Below are 19,728 nucleotides of genomic sequence, written 5' to 3'. Positions count from 1 at the left end.
TTGAGCTACACTGTATCAGCTACCACTGATAAATGTATGTCTTTCTTTCACTCTACAATAGTGACAGCTTATCAAACTGTTTGTCAATTTGAATTTATAGAAAGGCAATTGTTTTGGCATTATTACAATAGCAGTACTTTTAGCTAAGAAGCATTGTTTCTTTTATTTACCAACATTACAAATAGGCTTAATTTCGCTTAGCAACTAATTTGGTAATGGCTTGAATATAACAGACTTTCATTACTATAAAAAAGTTACGCACTAAAGCTTTAATGAATGTGCATTAAAGAAATATTCGTAAGTAATGACATTTAGTCATTGCAATTTATGTGATGAATATTGCACTATTCAATATGCTGTGCTTATGTATTTTGTTATTTTTCCTAGGTGTGATGGATGCATGGAAAGGAAAAAATCCATACATTCTTCTTTCCAAAGTTGGGCCCTACAAACTGTTTTATGCAGATATAGCAAGAACAGCCCCAAATATGCAGTTGGAGAGTGAGGTACAGGGTGTTTACATGGGGGATTCATGCAGTTATATATGCAGAAAACAGATCATATTTGATACTGTATGTCATTTCATCTCAGGTTATTAATGCCTACTTGGAGCTCCTGGTCAAAGAGCACAATGGGCGAACAAGGGAAAAGGCAATTGCTGTCGACACGTTTGCCATGACCGATGTTTGGAATAATAAAAGCAAACTGCGTAAAGTATGTAGAGATTTTACAGTACATATAGACTCAAGTATTTATTTATGCATCTTTGAGTTAGTCCTTCCGAGCGATGTATAAATATACCTTTTCTACCCATGTTTTTCTAATTTTAGCTTGATCCACTAATCATTGGCATTGTCAATAAGAACAACCACTGGATGTTGATGGTGAGTTAAAAAGTGTCATGGTTAGAAATCGTGCTATTGAGTCTGCATTTCAATATTCCCTCTGTTGAGCCTTTTCATGTGATAGCGTAGCATGTATACAAACTTCGCAAACATCGGGATGAAAAGGGTGAAAACCTATTAATGAATGTAAAAATAGCAAGGTGTACTTTCCCCTTTGTACAATAGGTTATGCTTCCATCAGAGAAGAGGTCGTTGTTCCTTGATCCTCTTGGAGAAAAGGCAAAGGACATAAAACACTGTCAAGGTGTGACAAGGTAATTGTATAACACACACACACAAACACACTGTAAAACCATGCTGTAAGTTATCCTTTACATATATCTATGTACTTTATTTCTGTTTTATTAAGAGCATTCATGAGACAAAGGGGACTCAATATCTCAAAATGGTCATTCACCCCTCTGCAAAAAGATGTGACATCTTGTGGAGTATTTGCATTAAAGGTTGGTACAGAGATTTAATATTAAAATGGTTGCATACCACCATATTACAAAGTTCATCTGAAAAAGTGTATATTTCTTTTAATAGATGCTTTATACTAACACAAATACACCATTTATTTATTTTGCAGAATGCATTTTAAAAGGGCAGAGCATCTCCTTTGGATCATCGAAAAAACACATTGAGGGACTAAGAAAGGTCATTGCAACCACTCTACTGGAAAACAGCGGTATGTTGGTGACATGCTGGTGTATTGCTAGATAGCTTATTTTAGTTAAATTGATTATATAAGTCCTATAACAACAGAAAACTGAGCTGTTATGGTTATTTGATTTTGTCAGATGACCTCAGTGAACTCTGCCACATCTGTGGTAACGTGGAGGATGGCCAGGATGAGACAGTTTCCTGGGTAGCCCAATTTTGTTGTTGTCAGTATAAGATTTCAAAAGATTTTAAGAGAGAAAGCCTATGGACACTGTATGTGTTAATTTATATCTAATTCTCTTTTGTAAAATTTTCAGATATCCTGTGACTCATGTCATACCACCAGCGATGTGCCAAATGTATCACTACTGACAGTGACTACATGTGTGAGGCTTGTAGTGATTTGGCTGTAGTTTGAGTGTGTGTGTGTGTGTGTGTGTGTGTGTGTGTGTGTGTACAAGTTCAGCTACATCGTTGTCTACATGTTGTGTTCATTGGATCGAAAATGATCCTTCATCAGCTGCATCAAATGAACAGCATTTGATGACACAGTTTATCATGGTTCATTTGCCTCTTCTGTTTCTGTGTTTCTTTACATGTGTGAGCGTACACAGCATGCTGTCATGCAACCACACAACAGTCATTTAAATATGTAGAAATGTAAATTATAGCGTTTTTGACATTACAGAGGTTCTTGGTTTCTGTCTGTTTGCCTGTTATGAACGTTGTTACTACTGCATTACATTGTTGGATATTTGTCATTGTTTTTTTTGTGAATAAACAATAACTAGTGTGTTGGTACATATATCATAGTGAGTCCTATATTTTTTTATGGGACCTGCCGAAACGTGACTGCCCCCCCCTAACTCTGGACAGCAACATCTGACAATCACACAATTTGCTATACTTGCATTTTATGAGGTCTACTAAAAGTCCCGAAAAGTTTGTCTTTGTCAGCCTTTGCAATCCTGAGTTATGGGGGTGCAGTCTTTTTTTGGCAGGGGTATGGGACCTGCCGAAATGTGACTGCCCCCCCCTAACTCTGGACAGCAACATCTGACAATCACACAATTTGCTATACTTGCATTTTATGAGGTCTACTAAAAGTCCCGAAAAGTTTGTCTTTGTCAGCCTTTGCAATCCTGAGTTATGGGGGTGCAGTCCTTTTTTGGCAGGGGTAGCCTATGGGACCTGCCGAAATGTGACTGCCCCCCCCTAACTCAGGACAGCAACGTCTGACAATCACACAATTTTTTTCAAACTCTATTTTTTTCAAACTTTTCAAGACTTTTAGTAGACCTCAGTCACATTTATTACATTTACATTATTAGGCCTACATTTACAGAACACACACACAAAGCAATGCACGGGTCTGCTCCAGAGCTCCGTGAGTTTGAGCCTGAACCATGTACACTGTTAACGTCACGTCACGGCAACACGGGAACTTAAACTTTGTGTTGCTTAAAACAACTAGGCTAATGAAATTCGGGGCTACAATAAACACATTTGGGGCTGAAGCCCTTCAAAAGTGACCTGGTTAATATTGGTGCACATAACTATTTAGACTGACCAACATTGCCCTCTAGCGGCGGGCAGTCTTTTTTCGGCACAACACCGGAATTCAGAAGAAGAAGAAGAAGAAGAAGAAAAAGTCTCGTTGTTTGACTGGGATGTGTGTCTGGCGGCGGGATAGCTGTGCTGTTTGTTATTAGTGAGTTTGAAGAAGACAGAGCTCCAGGTAAACCCGCACACACTCAGCTAAACACTTTAAGAACTGCTCTTTTACACGGCACTCAGAGACAAGAGAAGACAGAGCTGCGCATGCGTTAGCTTCCCATTCGGCTGCTTAATGCTAACGGAGCTGAGCAGAAGCTAGCTAGCTCTTTCATATGGCTCTTTGTAGTTTAGCTTATTTAAAGCTAATGGACTTGCTCTTACTACTTGTTGTCTGGAGTTTACACCTCCAGGGTTGAAAGCACTTAACTGGAAGTCTCTTTGGATAAAAGCGTCAGCTAAATGACATGTAATGTAATGTAATGTAGCAGGCTAGCTAGTAGTTCATATTCATGTGTTGTTGCATCAGCGACGCTGAAGTTAGCTTCCCATTCGACCCCCGTTTGTTTTGGAGGGAAACGTTCCTTTGTTTGTTGTTCTCTCTCTCTCTCTCTCTCTCTCTCTCTCTCTCTCTCTAACAAAGAGAAAAATATAGAAAGTATTAGTATGTGTGTGTCTGTAGAAACAGTCACGGTGCTGTTGACGTTACACTTCCTCTGAGACAAGCAGCAGGCTCAACAGTGTGCAACTGGGCCCTGGGGACTGACTGACAGGCTGTAAGGCAAGGCAACTTTATTTCTACAGCACCTTTCAGCGACAAGGCAACTCAAAGTGCTTTACATGAAACATTAAAGAGCAATTGAAAACGGTCATGTTGAAAATACAACAGGCTAAACATTTCTTACAGTGAGTAAGAAATGAATAATTATTCAATTTAATAGGTTGTAGGGATGGGTTTGGGAGGAGAGAGAGAGAGGGGTTTTATTTTTATTTTTGTTTAATTTCTTTAGAGTGTAACATATTCTAATAAAATAACATAATGTTCTAACTACATAGGATAAATAGGTTTGGAATTATTTTTACAACTGAAATAGCCTAATTGTTTTATAATTACAAAGGGAAAGTACCGAAAAAATGTACCGTTATAATTTCAGGTATTGGTACCAATATTGGTTCAGATGCGAAAGGTACCCAACCCAAAGGGTAGTAGCCTAAACAATGCATGTTTAATTTTAAGGTGAATTCATTGTAGTTGTAGACCAGAGTTGGTATATTTTTTAAATATTTTTACTGTCGTGACAGCGATGGTGCCTTCTATGTTGCATCTTCAAAAGTGACACTGAATTTGAAACAGCACATTGTAATTTCTGCATCTATTATCAAAGTATTTATTAGTTATACAGTGGAAATTAGTAGAAATGTGAATATTTGGTTAGCATGTTGATTTACGGTGTGTGCCCCTAAATTTTCTGGTTGCGCCCCTAAAATTTTCAGGAGGGGGCCACTGTGCTCCTAGTGAAAAAAGTTAGTCTGGAGCCCTGTATTTATGTTTAACATGGTATTTCATTTTATCAATGGGAAACATCCATGTCTCCAGACAAGGCTAGCAGCAGCAGCGCCACGTCAGACACGTTTCTGGTGTGTAAAGACAGACAAAATCCACGCAACAGAAACGCCACGCTCACGCCACGCCTGCAGTGTGTAACCGGTCGAACACAGATGATTATTACCGAGCTGTGGAGAGGCTCAGGAGCTTGGAACTTGTTAACCGGATCTATCTGCTTATTGATCAGCTCCAGTGTTGTATAAAGTACTAGAAAGCAATACTTGAGTAAAAGTACAAGTATCGTACTAGAAAAAGACTTTGGTAGAAGTAAAAGTTACCTTTTAGAATATTACTTAAATAAAAGTCTTAAAGTATCTGATATATACTGTACTTAAGTATCAAAAGTAATTTTCTGATATTTAATGTACTTAAGTATTTGAAGTAAAAGATTTTTTTTTCCAAAGCAAGCGGTTAGAACTTTTATTGTGGCTTTCTTATAGTAAAGCATAAAGCATATTCAGGGTTCCCATATCTTCTTAATCTAACTCATCAAATCAAAATCACATTCTTTTCTAGGACTTTTTTAGGCACAATTATTTTAAGTTCAAAGAAACAGCATATTTTTAGAGCTGACATCAATGTACAGAAACATTTTATTGCAACACGGGTTATCTTCACCACGAGTTCATCACTATCATCGGGGTGGTCGCAGGGCTCAACATAAAAAAAAAAAATCCCCACTGGCCCCCGGGGCCAGTAGATCAGAGTTTTGCTGGCCCCTTCTACATTTTTACTGGCCCTGAAAGAAATATCATAGGTGTGATTGGAAAAGGACAAAAAAGGAGGAAAATATACGCCGCACCTATGCTTTAGAAAATGGTTCTAACCAGCTAGCCACTGCCACTGGATGTTGAGCCATTAGCAGACCAGGGGTCATCAACTACATTTTTCCAAAGGCCAGAATTCTTTTAAGCAGACACTCCAGGGGCTGGACTTTCAAATAAAGAAAATAAAATTATACCTAATACACATCATCTTGTTTGATATTTTCACTTTCTTACTAAATTAATGCTATATTTTTTTACATTAGTAAGCAAACCCCTAAAAACATGGAAAATGCATAATGATAACTAGATAGGCTACTTAACTAGAAAATGATCTCAGATTAGTCCTGTATGCCTAATTTGAAATAAGCCAATTCTGTTGCTAAATAATACAACCGGCAACATCGTCAAGAATGAAGAACGCGACATTCATGTGCATATTAAGTAGCCACGTGTATTTGTTTTGGTCTTAAAATACCTCCATAGATTTACCGCTCCAGCGGAGAGGATCGCTCGTTTAGACAGCAGCTACGTTTACAAGAGTTTGTCCTTGTAATTGGTTGCAAATTAAGACAAACCGTTAGACTACAAACTGATATCTTTCATTTTAGCTCCTTTGTAAAGTAGAGCTGTGTTTGCACAGCGCGGTGGACGAGAGTGGACAGCGCAGACAGAGCAGACTGAAATATCGGTTTCTACGTGTTTCTGCCTGTATAACAGGTAGGTGGGTTATTGATAAGTATTGACTCTTTAATCATGGAGGTTTTATTGTAGTCTACCTACTTACAGTAACGAGTGTAGCGTTAGTTCATCTGCGCCATCGGCGGTAAATAATCCTTGGTAACGTTTCCAGTCAGGAGGCTACATGTGCTGCGTGTAACGCACACACCAGTGACTGTGGCTGCGACCAGCCCGACATACGTTTTTACTGGCCCCGGGCCATCGGGCCATTGCTTATGTCGAGCCTGGTCGTCTACGATAACGGGAGGTCCTCCAGTAGGTGCTCATGCTTCCATGGCGGTTTCAGTTGTGCGTCCTCCTCCTCCTTTAGCAACAAACAAGCGCTGAAATAGAGCACGCGGCATGCGGAGCGTGCGTAATGCAATCTAGGAGCAGTGATTCGCCAAACCTCCCTTATTGCGTCGCACACATTTCTTCTAATTTTATTTTTTAGTAACGAAGATGCTTAGTGGAAATATAACGGAGTAAAAGTATAAATTTCATCTGGGAAATGTAGTGGAGTAAAAGTGAAAGTTGACATAAATTTTAAATAGCGAAGTAAAGTACAGATATGTGAAATTTCTACTTAAGTACAGTAACGAAGTATTTGTACTCCGTTACATTACAACACTGATCAGCTCCCAGCGGCAAATTTCCTCCATATGCTTGGTTTGCAAAGTGTGTATGATTATGGTTATGGTAAACAGATGTTTAAAGTGAATGCTGATTGTAGGGCTGCAACGATTCTTCGAATAACTCAAATAATTTTATTACAAAAAATCCTCGAAGCAAAATTCTTTGCACGGAGGATTATTTCTACACAAGCACAGACAGTATATAAACACAAGACTGACGGCCCAGATTACAAATGAAGGAAGACGAAAATAGCGAGGGTCTAATAGGTGAGACAGGCGAGAGAAAACGACAGAAAGTTTGGCATCATTTTAACCTGCAAACATGCTGCTACATCATCTCTGTAACAAACATCCAGTGTACTCATCCATTCCACGGAGCAAACCAGACACAAGGTAGTTAACGTCTGCTGCTCTCGTCCACCGCGCTGTTTACACGACTAGCCTGCAGCATGCTACTTTACTAATAGCGATGTTTTACACAACTATGCTACAGCATGCTACTCTGCTAATAGCGATGTTTTACACAACTATGCTACAGCATGCTACTCTGCTAATAGCGATGTTTTACACAACTATGCTACAGCATGCTACTCTGCTAATAGCGATGTTTTACCAAGCTAAAACGAAAGCTGTCGGTTTGTAGTGTAACTTTTTATTAGTTTGCTTCTAATCTTTGGAAATGTAGCTGCTGCCGATACAAACCGGCTCCTCCCCCCAGCATGGCTACTTAATATGCACGTGAATGACGTCATCATGCATTCTTTATTCTTTCTCCTCACCATAGATATATCTATAATGCTCCTCACTGTGTATTAGGCTTCTGAAAATGTGTCCCCCAGAACAGTGTAGTTGAGTAGCCCTGCTGTAAACCCTCTGGTCAGTGAACAGCTCTTTTGCATATCCAGTGTAAAGAGCCAGAGGCAAGAAGGGGAATTGGGTGAAAAATATTAACATTTGGGTCACCAAAAATGTACTATTGTAATGTATTTCTTTTTAAGGGTCTTGGAATTTGGCAATAAAATTTTTTGCTTTTTCTAAAAAAAGAAACCAGTCTTTTGTATATATACAAGCGACAGGTTTCCTTTTTTTTTTTTTTAGTAAACAGCAATAATAAATATTTACTATTGCTGTTTACTAAGTATTTCTTATCCGATTACTCGATTAATCGATGGAATAATCGGTAGAATATTCGATTACTAAAATAATCGATAGCTGCAGCCCTAATCTGAATCAGTGAATGCTGATTGTGTTACCTTCAACATGCTGCCTATTCCAGTGTTAGGGGCGTAATATGTCATCCATACACACATCCACGGTCTATGTTCACGGTCATACACGGTTGGTGTGAATGAAATACACCCAGAACTTTAACCATGACCTTACTTCCTGCTTACTATTGGAAAATAAAATAAGTCATAAATAGAATTCAGACTGTGGACTGAATATTTACACTGGATTTAAAGCCATGTAAAAGGAATGATGATAGAAATGCACCGATTGACCGGCCAGTGACCGGAATTGGCCAATTTTCACGTGCTCGGCCATGACCGGCAACCGGCAGGTCAGTCTGACATATGCCGATTTTATGCCGGTCAAATGCACTCGGGCGCCGCATGATTAACATCAGTGCAGAGCCGTCTGCTCTACTGCTCTCAGCTGAATAGGGCTGTCAACAAATATTCTAAATTCGAATATATATTCGAATAGTTTTAAAAAAACGAATTTCGAAGGTGAAAATTAATATTCAAATTTACAAAAAAAAGTGGAAAAAAACGCTCGTGGTAGCAGAGGCTGTCTGGCTGTCTGCTTTGCTAGCGCGCCTGAAAGCCGTTACATACTGGACACAGCCCAGCTGGCGCATACAAATGTGACATCATAAGATCGGCGTGACTATTTATACCTTATATATATATATATATGTCAATGATTTATACCTGCGCTGGTGGTCAAGACACTAGCTGCAGTCTTCTCCTGAACAGCGGTGGCGCTAATGAGCAAAGGCTACCGACGCTGCCCTTTCTATGGACTAGAAGAAGAAGAAAAAGGTAAACAACGGCAGAACTGGCAGCAGCATTGCCATCAATGCTTTGATTTGATTCAATGACCTACTTTGTCGAATCGAGCCTTTAATTCACCATAAAAGAACTCATCTTAACCCGGTAAGTTTACCAGAGAGACCTGCGGTCACTCAGAGTCCTGGCATCCGGTATGCACCTGGTTTCCGCTTTGTCGCGCGCCGCTGAAAAAAACCAGCTGTGCGCGACCTCGGCTCGGCCGGATATTGCATCATTTTGACGTCACGATGTCGCGCGCCACCTTGGATGCATGCGCAACCAGATGTTCGAATAGTTCGAATATTCTGTGTTATTTTAGAGGGAATATTCAAACGTCATTTTTGAGCAATTTTGACAGCCCTGCAGCTGAATAAGTGGAACATGAAAACCGCACTCACGTGGGTCCCGTGTTATATGACCGCTACAGTTTATTGTAAAATAGCGTTGGGCACCCTGACTTTGATGAATTTACTGTTGATCAGACCCCAGATGAGACAAGAAGCTAACATTAGCAAACGCTGCAGTGACGGTCCCTCTGCCTCTAACGTCCGGCTGCAAGAGACGCTGTATAAAAAAAAATAAAAAGAGGGACGCTGTATTAACGTTACTGTTTAAAACGCTTTCCAGGTTAGTGGGGATGCATACCGCTCCAAACATTAAAAATAGGCTATATTTATTTTATTAAGTTGGATATTGGATGTGAAAAGAAGGAAATGGTTGTAACATTGTACTTTAGATGTGTGAATTTCCCACACCACAAGTAATTTATATAGTTGTATTTCATAGTGATCGATCATCTATTCAAAAATGTTCTATGTAAAATGTTCTATTTAAGAAAAGATAGAAAATAAATATTTGTGTGCTGTAAAGTGGTTGGAAAAAATGAAATCAGTATCGGCTGGTCAAACTCAAAGAAAATCGGAATCGGCCTAGAAAGTTGTAATTGGTGCATCTCTAATTGATGAGCTTACTTTTCTTGTTAGCTTGTTAGTCCTATGGATTGGTCACCTCATCAGCCCTTGCATTTTCTCCATTCAAACAGAACATTTTAATATAGTAAAACATGGTCAACTATAATTCACTCCCACCTCCCATCAGTTCTTCTAACCCTTGTATCATTATCATTATCAGGACATGGTCAAACCATATACCTCACTCTGCGCTCACTTTGCTCTGCATCAGCCAAACTGCTTGCTGCCCCCTCACAGCGAGGGAGAACTAATCACTCAACCAAATCCCGACTGTTCACTGTCCTGGCTCCTAAATGGTGGAACGAGCTCCCCATCAACATCAGGATGGCTGAAAGCCTACACATCTTCCGCCGAAGGCTAAAAACACATCTCTTCCGACTACACCTCGGATAAAATATATATAAAAAAAAAACTCTTGAACCTGCACTTTTATACGTTTCTTTGTAGCTTTGCTTATTTAAAGCTAATGTACTTGCACTTACTACTAGTTGTCTAGAGTTTGGACCTTCTCAGTTGAATGCACTTAATTGTAAGTCGCTTTGGATAAAAGCGTCAGCTAAATGACATGTAATGTAATGTAATTATCTCTGCATGTTTCCCCCTTGGGTCTACCAAAGGAGCCCTCAGCAGACGTCAACCTGGCCACCGTAGCAGGAAAGAAGGGCAAGAAGGCCGAGGAGGAGCTGCCTGCAGCAAAAGTAGCAGCGGCAGCAGCAGCCACTGCCACAGCAGTAGCAGTGAAGGAGGAGGAGGAGGAGGAGCAGCCTGCAGCACCTCCTGCAGCAGAAGCAGCAGTGAAGAAGGAAGAGGAGGAGTATGTGGTGGAGAAGGTTTTGGACCGCAGAGTGGTGAAGGGAAGAGTAGAGTTTCTGCTTAAATGGAAGGGGTTCTCAGAGTAAGTATGAGTCTATAATATTAATACTTGGTGTTCTTGGTCCTAAGATACAAATTTTATATAGTAGCATAAATTCCGGCATTGTATCATGCCCTCAAAGTTGAAGGTTTGGTATTTTGACATTAAGTTGCAGACCTGAAAATAACTCTACAAAATGGCAATAGAAAAAAGGAATACAAATTAGCAATTAAAGTAAGAATTTATTGCCTAAAAACAAAGCCTGAGGAGATTTTCTTCTGTCTGCACTCACCTTTCCAGTGAGGAGAACACATGGGAGCCGCAAGACAACCTGGACTGCCCCGACCTTATCGCTGAGTACATGCAGAAACACAACGAGAAGGAGGAGAAGAAGAAGGAGGGCAAAAGGAAAGTTGTCAGTGAGGCCTCGAGAGACTCAGAGGAGCGAGGGAGCAAGAGGAAGAAGAAGGAGGTGAGTGAAGGAAAGAGGTTACTCCAGACTGAAGAGTCCCAGAAATCTTAATGAATGCACACAGAGGGTTTCACAAATGTCTTCTAGGATTTATATATAAATGACTCTCAACATACACTACCGGTCAAAAGTTTTAGAACACCCCAATTTTTCCAGGTTTTTATTGAAATTCATGCAGTTCAATCTCTTATTGTACTCCGAAATGAAAGAATAGAACAAATCAACAATTTAAGTTAAAAAAGAAATCATGGAATCAATCTATAAACCAAAATGTATTCAAAATGTTTTACTCATCAAAGTAGCCCCCTTTGGCAGATATAACAGCTGAACACACTCGTGGAATTCTTTCTACAATGGAAATCAAATATTCTTCAGAAAGTTCTTCCCAACTCTGTTGCAGAAGTTTCCATAAATGTGTGGCACTTGTAGGTTGCTTTGCTTTCACTTTTCTGTCCAGTTCATCCCAAACCAGCTCAGTGGGGTTTAAGTCTGGTGACTGTGCTGGCCACTCCATGTTTTTAAGCTTACCATCTTGTTCTTTTTTGCTAAGGTAGTTCTGTCATAGCTTGGACTTATGTTTTGGGTCATTATCTTGCTGTAGGATGAACCCCTGACCAACTAGGCCCATACCAGAGGGTACTGCATGGCGCTGCAAAATGCTGTGGTATCCGTTTTGGTTCAGGGTGCCTTTCGCTCTGTACAAATCACAGACCCTGGATCCAGCAAAAGAGCCACAGACATCATGCTTCCTCCTCCATGTTTGACAGTTGATGTCACACACTGAGGAACCATCCTTTTGCCTACTCGACGGCGTACAAAAATCCTGCGTGATGAACCGAAGATTTCAAATTTTGGTTCATCAGTTCATAGCACCTTCTTCCAGTCTTCAATAGTCCATTGACGTGTTCTAAATCTTTTGACCAGTAGTGTATGACATGTAGGCTATGAATTTCTGTGAACTGCTTAGAGAGAGAGAGAGAGAGAGAGAGAGCGAGAGAGTGTGTTCTGATTACCTCCGCTGTCTGAAAACTCCTGTTTTCCGAACGTCCGTTTACACATCGACATACTATGTGATGACATGACATCTGCTGTCTTAGTTTGTAATCCCCCATGTGTTCTTGCTAATGGCAACTTATTTCGTCTTCTCTGAGATGATTTTCAACGCACTTCTTTCGACATTCTGAACTACTGCGGAAATTACTTTCACGATTAATTGCAGATAAAAAGGAAATGACCATATTTGCATCTGACAGCATTGCACAGGAGAGAGAGCGAGAGCTTTCCAACGTTATATGTGATTACAGGGTGCAGACAGTGATTGTGGAGCAGCGTGATGAGTTAGAACGACAACTTTTGTTGAATTTAGGAGAAATCTACAGACGCAAACAAAGTGTAATAAAATAAATACCTAAATGTGTATTTCGGGGAATTATAAAAGTTATGGAGCGTACTTTTGCTTGTATAATAACATGTCCGCAACCGGCACACAGTTACCTTCATTTTGTCATAAATTATTGTATGAAGAGTTAAAATTGTGAGTGAGAGCAAGTCTAGGGTTTAAAGAAGGTTGTTCACTAACTCCTTCTCTCTGTTTGTCTGTTGCTATAGAAACGGAGAGGAGGAGAGGGACCAACACGTCACCACTGTCAGCACTGTGACAAATCCTTCACAAGATCTGGATATTTAAAGATTCATCAGAGAGTTCACACTAGACAGAATTTACACAGCTGTGATCAATGTGGGGCAGCTTTCACACAACAGTGTACCCTGACCAGACATCAACACATTCACACTGGAGATAAACCGTACAGCTGTGATCAGTGTGGGGCAGCTTTCACCCAACAGGGTACTCTGAACCGACATCAACACATTCATGCTGTAGATAAACCGTACAGCTGTGATCAATGTGGGGCAGCTTTCACACAACAGAGTACCCTCAAAAGCCATCAACGTATTCACACTGGAGAGAAGCCTTACAGCTGTGATCAATGTGGGGCATCTTTCACACGACAGGATACCCTAACAATACATCAACGCATTCACACTGGAGAGAAACCTTACAGCTGTGATCAATGTGGGACAGCTTTCACACAGCGGAGTACCCTAAAAAGCCATTCATGCATTCGCATTGGATATAAACCTTACAGAACAATATTGAAGAACTTTAACTCACACCAGTAACCTTGAAAGACACCACCAGTTCATTCACACTGCCTCGTAGTGAACATGTTTCAGAGCCAAGCTGTTTCCTCCTGCCTCCTCCTCATGCCCTGATAGCTGTGTTGTTATATTCTGATCTTCTCTCCACATTGAAGGCTGACCAGCAGTAACTTTATCTTCTGAACACCATGGATGTTATCCTCAAAATGAGCTTTTATTCCTGTAATAAATGTTCTGAGTTCAGGGTTCAACTGCTAGGGCTATTTAACTAATGGTGCAATGAAGGAGTATTTGTTCTTCATTAAAAAAAAAAAATCCCATCACTGTTTACTAAGGTGATGTCAAATTGCTGAAATATTTAGTCTATTGTCCCTTAAGATGAAGAAAAGAAGCAAATTGTCATGACTGGGAAGCTTTAATCAGAACATTTCTGCTGCTGCTTAAAATGATGAACAGTTAATGTGTTTAAACTGCATCTGTGCCGCTGTCATTTTAGGATGAACAACTGATCTTAAAGACTCTGCTTTTGGATGTTCATGTAAAATAAATGCTAAACAAAGAAACATGGAATAACATTTCACAGATGAAAAAATGTGTTTTACAATATTATATTACAATATTATACTATTACCAAAGTGTTGAATTTAATATCACAAAAGGTAACATTAATCCTTTTTTTAAGTTAAAAGTAAGCTAAATTACTGTCCTGATACCGAAATAAAGGGATATTTCACCGTTGGAAAGATGAATATATCTTTAAATTGGGTCACTCATGTAGTAGAAATGTAAAAATGTTTTTGATATTGGTGCCTTCTAGGCCGAGAAAAGCCAGAAAATGTGTTTTGTGGTCACTTATGTAGTAGAAATGTAAAAATGTTTTTGGATATTGGTGCCTGGCCTCAGTCACCGAGCTTGTAGATAATTTCAACTGTAAAATTACGAATGTTATTGATGCTATTGCTCCCACTAAGGTCAAAGCTGTCTCTGGTAAGAAAAGATCTCCATGGAAAAATTTTATAGGTGTGAGAACAGAAAAAAGAGAGTGTCGGAAAGCTGAACGCAGTTGGCGAAAATCTAATCTCCAGGTCCATTATAACACTTATAAAGAGAGACTTCGCATTTATAATATGGAACTAAGGAATGCAAGGCGGTCATTTTTCTCTGACATTATTGCCAGAAACAATAATAATTCACGTGCTTTGTTTGCTACTGTTGATAGATTAACTAACCCTCCAGTACCAGTAGCATCTCAACTGTTGTCTACCAAGGCTTGCAACGACTTTGCCTCCTTCTTCACAGACAAAATTCAGAAAATTAGACAGTCAGTGCTTCCATATCAAGTACAGGATATGTGTTGTCACTAGGCCTGTCACGATAACAAATTTTGCTGGACGATAAATTGTCCCAGAAATTATTGCGATAAACGATAATATTGTCATCGAGAGACCATTTGCATCTAATATAATGATAATGTCATAATAATAATAATAATAATACTACAGGTACACCTTTTCAAAGATCAATACACTTTTATTTCTAAAGAATATTTAACACTGGAACTGGAAGACATTTTAAATATCCACAATATGTCTTTGATCTCCTTTAGTATGTCGTCTTTCACGCTGATGTACAGTTGTGGAATTGCCGTTTGTGACACGTAAGTTCTCAGACTACAGACTCTGTACTACATTTTAGAATTATTTAACACTAAATATTACATTTAAATAATATATAATTAATAAATAAAATCTATATGTATGGCTAGCTGCCACGTGGCGAGTAAATGTACCAAAATAGTTCTGTTTTTTCAGTCTTCACACACACACACACACACTTTCCACACTCCGTGTCCGCGGACAGCTGTAGGCTTGTACCGTTAATGTTCGGTGCATTGTCGGACACATGGAGCCACTTTCCTGAAACCGCTTGAGAGACTGACGAGTCCACAGCGGCGTGTATGTCCGAGCCCGGCCCCACAGTCTCCACCTGCAGGTTGTCAGCTGTGTGGTTTGGAATGAAAGGGAGAAAACGGGACGCCGAGGAACACGGTGGATATCGCTCATATACTTTTTTTTTTGACGGCGCCTTAACTGCAAAGTGCTGCAGGAAACCCTGCTCCAACTCTCAGCTAGCGTTTGTCTGTCTCTGTCTCTCTCTCCGCCTGGAGTAGCCTACCGCCCACACAAAGACCATGCGCCTGACAAGAGGGTTCACTCCTCGTTATGCTAAGGAACCGAGAGTGGTCCTCCAGTCTCTTTGGTAGAGAGAGAGAGTCGGAGAGACGAGGAAAATAAGCATGCAAACGGAAATTATCGCGGCCGGAAAAATTATCGAGCTCGTTTTTTCTTATCATGCGATAACTCGATTTATTGACTATCGCGACAGGCCTAGTTGTCACAGTGTGCACGCAAAACAAATTCAAACATGACACAATTTCATACGATCAACCTTAAAAACCTGGAAGACGTTATACAACATCTGAAAGCCTCCTCCTGTTGCCTTGATATTCTACCAACGGGTGTTTTCAAAAATGTTTCGAATTGTTTGGCTTCTGATCTTCTACAGATTGTAAACACATCTCTGCTCTCAGGTATCTTCCCACAGGCCCTGAAAACTGCAGTCATCAAGCCACTCCTAAAAAAGAACAATCTAGACACGACACTAATGAGCAACTATAGGCCAATATCAAACCTTCCATTTTTAAGTAAAATCATAGAAAAAGTGGTTTTTCAACAACTCAACCTTTTCTTATCGCTAAACAACAGTTTTGATGCCTTCCAGTCAGGTTTTCGACGACACCACAGCACTGAGACGGCTCTTGTTAAAGTCTTTAATGACATCCACTTAAACACAGATAGTGGCAAAATTTCAGTCTTAGTATTACTTGATCTCAGTGCTGCATTTGATACGGTCGACCACGACATATTACTTGACCGATTGGAAAACTGGGTTGGTCTTTCTGGCTCGGTACTAAAGTGGTTTGAATCCTATTTAAAGAATAGGGACTACTTTGTGTCTATAGGTAATTATACATCTGACCATACAAATATGGCGTGCGGAGTTCCCCAAGGCTCTGTTCTGGGCCCTCTTCTGTTCAACATCTACATGCTTCCACTGGCTCAGATTATGGAAAACAACAAAATAAGTTACCATAGTTATGCGGATGACACACAAATTTACATAACCTTATCGCCAGGGAACTATAGCCCAATACAACAATTAAATATGTGCATTGAACAGATTAATGATTGGATGTGCCAGAACTTTCTTAAATTAAACGGAGGTGCTTGTTTTTGGAGCAAAAGAGGAACGATTGAAAGTCAGCGCTCAGCTTCAAACGACAATGTTAAAAACAACAGACAAAGCCAGAAATCTTGGAGTAGTCATGGACTCAGACCTAAATTTTAAAAGCCACATTAACATAATTAAAAAATCAGCCTATTATCACCTTAAAATATATATCAAGGGTTAAAGGGCTTATGTCTCAGCAGGATCTGGAAAAACTTGTCCATGCTTTTATCTTCAGTAGACTTGACTACTGTAACAGTGTCTTTACAGGTCTCCCTAAAAAATCAATCAGACAGCTGCAGCTGATTCAGAACGCTGCTGCTCGAGTCCTCACTAAAACCAAGAAAGTGGATCACATCACTCCAGTTCTGAAGTCTCTACACTGGCTTCCACTGCCTCAAAGAATTGATTTCAAAATACTGTTACTGGTTTATAAATCACTAAACGGTTTAGGGCCAAAATACATTTCTGATCTGCTGCTGCACTATGACCCCCCCAGACCTCTCAGGTGGTCTGGGACAGGTCTACTTGTTGTCCCCAGAGTCAGAACTAAACAGGGGGAAGCAGCGTTCAGTTTTTATGCTCCACATATTTGGAACAAACTCCAAGAAACCTGTAGGTCCGCTGCAACTCTCAGTTCTTTTAAATCTAAGCTAAAGACCTATCTTTTTGATGTTGCTTTTCTTTAAATAATCTATTTTATAAACTTTAATTTCTTATACTGCACTGTAACTTTTATTCTTATACTGCACTATCAATTTTATTCTTGTCTTTTAATGTTTTTAATTTGTTATGTTTTATGTAAAGCACTTTGAATTGCCCTGTTGCTGAAATGTGCTATACAAATAAAGCTGCCTTGCCTTGCCTTGCCTTCTAGGCCGAGAAAAGCCATAAAATGTGTTTTTGGCTCATGTGGATGAAAGACACCAAATCCCAGAATGCTTCGCTGCTTTATGAGGCCACTCCCAAGCCACGCCTACCGTTTACAGACAGACCGACAGAGAGGCATTCAACCTAACACTCGTTTTTTATTGTCATTTCAACCATATACACTAAACGTTTCACCGTGGCTCAAGTGGTGTTACACATTTAAAATATATAAAAACATTATATTAAAACGACATACTAAACAGGCTACGTTTAGTGCACACACATTATAGGCTCTGTAAAGTTCAGCTAGCACATACCAGTTAGTTTGATACAAGCACCCCATTTCTGCACCAGTCCGCATTAATGCAGCCCACCTCAACGAGTCTTACCGGGCGACAGAGCAGCTGGCCTGGTAGCTGGATAGTTGTTCAGCCATGTTTCCACAAGAACAAAAACACAGCAGTTTCTGAACTTGCGTTGGGAGTCTTGTTGAAGTTGGATGGAGTCAATTCAAGGAAATTCAGTAAAAAGCTGAAATTAAAATACAAACAATACATTTAAAGTAATTGCGGGTACATACATAAGTGAAGTAAAAAGTGGTACAAGGGTAGAAATAGAAGATAGATTAAGTCATAATAATGGTGCATAATGTTTTGGAAAAAAAAATGTTTTGATTTGAAAGTGGTGATAGAGTTGGCTTCTCTGACATAACGAAAGGTTATTCCAGAGGTGTGGTGCTCCATAAGAAATCTTTTTGACCCTAGGAATTTCTAAAAGATTGGTACCCAGGGAGCGGAGTGGTCGTGCGGGGGTGTAGGGTTTAATCAGTTCGGCTAGGTAAAAGGGTGCGAAGCCATTCAGCGATTTATAGATTAAAAGAAGGATTTTAAAATCTGCTCTTGCCTGTATGGGTAGCCAGTGGAGTGAAGTTAAGACAGGAGTTATGTGTTCATATCTCCTGGTCCCTGTCAATACCCTGGCTGCTGCATTTTGGACGAGCTGCAGGCTTCTAAGTGAACATGCAGAGAGGCCACAAAATAGGGCATTGCAGTAGTCTAGCCTAGAAGACACAAAGGCATAAATCAGACAGTCCCTCCAGAAAAACGCGATTATGCGATCACATAATTCAATGCATAATCAGCCAAAGTTCGCATATTCATGCGGGGGCCGCATTTTTTCAAATATGGCGCACTTTCGCCGCATAAATTGCCGATTTCCGCGCAAAATATGCGGTGCTTGCATGATTTCATAATCCCCGCATTTTCGTTGCAAAAAAGTCACATATATCTTAGGAGAAAGTTGAAAAAATGTTGTGTTTACTCAGCGTTTACTTCACATAAGAGCAGCCATTTTCCTTGGAAGGCCTTTGTAATGGCAGAAAATTGTATTTTAAAATTATTGGGTTAATAATTGTTTTAATATTCTACAAGATTATTAATTTTGTTCATGTGTAGATTCAAAAGGCTCCAAGTGAAACAGATGGCAAGAGCTATTTTTTTTTTCTTAAAGAACTCCGGCTTCTCATTTTGTTTTAACTTTTAGCAGATAAAGTGAAGAAGGCCATAAACTGTCTGAACCGTGTCTCCTTCTGCCTCCTGAGATAAACTGTTGTTTAGGCTAATGTTAAGAACAGGAGCAGATGGAAAGGTGATACAATGATTTGACTGTTTATGGTATTTACTCAACGGCCAGCAGGCTAAACATAAATTAAGAGGGAGATTCTTCACTATAAAGTGCATTGACGTTTAGTCTTTGGTTTAATTCTCAAATAGTCTTTAATTCGTCTCATCTTGTGTTCATTGATACACACTCCTGCTGCTGACGAGAAAAACTTAGTCTACACCTTACTACCAGGAGCTCTGTTTTATCAGCATTCAACAGTAAAAAGTTTTTGCACATCCATCTCTTAATTTCGGATAGGCTGTCCTGTAATGGGAAAGTCACATTTAAGCATTTATTCTTCATACTCCTTATGTTTTATTCAGCACATTGCATTTTCATACACCAATGAGAAGACAGTTCATTTGCATTCCTGCATGTGGATTGGAGTTTGTTTATACTTCAGAGACAGAGAGTCTGAGAGAAAGTGTATGCCCTTCGTGTGAACTGATAACCCACAAGGCCACAAAATCTAACATCCTCCTCTCCCAGATCCGTTCCCCCCTTGTCTGTTTAGATGTACGGGAAAGGATGAAAGTGGTTTTATGACGTATGCCTGTGTTTCCCTGATA

The 19,728-nt window shown here is 39.8% G+C and overlaps 1 long non-coding RNA gene across 1 annotated transcript; it reads left to right on the top strand.

Moving 5' to 3' along the window:
* Nucleotides 1–3,153: 3,153 nt before the first annotated feature.
* Nucleotides 3,154–11,166, top strand: LOC120572958. Its single transcript, XR_005641522.1, has 3 exons — nucleotides 3,154–3,288; nucleotides 10,472–10,749; nucleotides 11,008–11,166. It is a non-coding gene; the product is annotated as an uncharacterized LOC120572958 (long non-coding RNA).
* The last annotated feature ends 8,562 nt before the right edge of the window (nucleotides 11,167–19,728 follow it).

The sequence above is a fragment of the Perca fluviatilis genome, chromosome 14 (assembly GCF_010015445.1).
Source record: "Perca fluviatilis chromosome 14, GENO_Pfluv_1.0, whole genome shotgun sequence".
Taxonomy (NCBI): Eukaryota; Metazoa; Chordata; class Actinopteri; order Perciformes; family Percidae; genus Perca; species Perca fluviatilis.
This window is presented reverse-complemented; position numbering and strand designations above follow the sequence as displayed.